The following is a 2118-nucleotide window of genomic DNA, read 5'->3' on the forward strand; positions in this document are numbered from 1 at the left end:
TAGCGATCCGATGTGAAATTTGTTTCGAACATTTTTGAATATAAATCCGTACCAATTTTCGTATTTTTGTGAAGATAACTCTTAAAATTAAAAAGTCTTCCACACAAGTACCTGATTTGCATCGGTTAGGTTKTATGACAACTATATCCTGTAGTGGTTCGGACAAATGAACATAATCTTTCTATCACCCACAGATACTCTTTAACCTGCGACTTTAGATTTTACATTACTACTGTGATCCTATTCAAAGGTGATTTAATTTGATTAATTTATTCTTCGGTTTTTTCGAATCGGTATGTTTTTTCTGTAAGTTGGTAGTACTGTTTGACATCTATGCGAAATTCAACGTTAAAATATTCATTAGTATTTGAGRTACGCGCCGATTTTTACTATATCTGAATTTATTGAACAATGAAGTGCGATAGTGCACCATCTCGTTCTGTATTAATATCGTGCCGCAACCATCGCATTCGTCTGATTTATCTTCATGTAACTTCTTGCTATTTGGCAAATTCACATGACCACCACGAGCAGTGGCCAGTACGTCAGGCACTCTCTTCGGGAGAAAGAAACGTTACCAGTGAACCTCTAGTTGATTTCAAAAAGATATTACTACAGCCTTTGCATATTAAATTGGTTATCTGAAACAAAATGTTCCAGATGGTACTTTTGAGGAAATGCCTTTAAAAGCGTTGTTTAAAACTTTCTTGGAAATGTGAAAGCTGAAAATTACAAAGATCTTGTGACTAAATTACTTACTGCTAATAAAAAAATGGGTTGCAACATGCCCCTTAAAATTCAATTTCTGGACTCCCATCTGGATTTTTCCCCGAAAATTTAGGGGCCGTAAGTGCTATRGGAAAAGCAAGGCAAGGCAAGTGGAGTTCCAGTTTGCTTGCCGATTGCTGCTGGACATTGTTAAGGACATTGGACATTGTTGTTGTTGTTGTTGTAACGGCAGAATTCTGCCGAGTTGACAGTCCTTGACAGTCCTTGACCGGATAAAAATCCGGGTCCGTTCCGGTTTTCGTAGACCCGGCTGTCGTCGGAACGGACATTGGACATTGTTAATCATCACCAGTAACATTTTAATGTACTTTTTTTTAAACAAAAATCCTCATAGCAGCAAAACTATAGGTGATAGCAGAAGTCTATCTATATACTTTCTATATTTGTGGCAATTTTATATAATAAACATTTTGTTCTGTTCATGTCACAAAAAACAAGTGGATTTGTTTATCAGTGTAATTTATGTACATATGTATTTTTTAGAGTCTTCGACGTTTTCTTCTATACGTCACAAACTTCGTGGCAAATTATCCTGTTCTGCGGTTTTAATTTGGTTTTAAAGTTAGTTCCCTTGGGCAATGTCTCAGCATAGTTTCTTAACTAAGTGGAATTTCTTTAGCAAAAATATTCAAAGTTTAATTGCTTGTAACTTGCATACTTTCAGGCGTTAGAAAAATATTTACTTCTGAGTGTCAATAAGCTTTTAATAAATATCAACACAGCTAAAATATTATAGTACAATCAAATAGACATAGTGAAATCAACGTTTATGGCGACTAAATAAATAAATAAGGCATTTCTTTAGTGTTAATAAATATTCATAAAAGTTTTAAATACCTGCTGTTAACCAAATATAAAAATATAARCATAAGTTTATATTAATAAAATTTRATTTCTGTAGTATAATGAAAACCTCGGTTGTAAAATATTGACTGTTTAATTGAAATTACAGCAGCTCTTCAAGCTCAAGCAACTGTTTTAATGAATGCATGTGAAGAACTCAATTTACTAGAAACCGAYACCCATTGGGCTACGACAACCGTTGAAGCCGAAATCTCCTCGTCTCCCAGTCCGATACGAACATTACAAAATCAATCTTTTAGCGTTTATTGTTCGAATCTGAAATATCTTTGATTTTCGCATGGTCAATTATATGTGGCATGTTCAAGGTACGGAAGACCATCTGCGTTGTCTGTTATTGCCYCTGATAATTAAAAAGAAAATATCGTGTATGACAAGGTACTTAACTGAAGAGTGCGTCCTCTGCACTAGAATACATCAACAATGAAGAATCATTAAAATATTTCAATAATTTAATTTTTATTTTCT

Source organism: Bactrocera latifrons, unplaced genomic scaffold (genome assembly GCF_001853355.1).
Source record: "Bactrocera latifrons isolate USDA-ARS-PBARC rearing strain unplaced genomic scaffold, ASM185335v1 scaffold_1416, whole genome shotgun sequence".
Lineage (NCBI taxonomy): Eukaryota > Metazoa > Arthropoda > Insecta > Diptera > Tephritidae > Bactrocera > Bactrocera latifrons.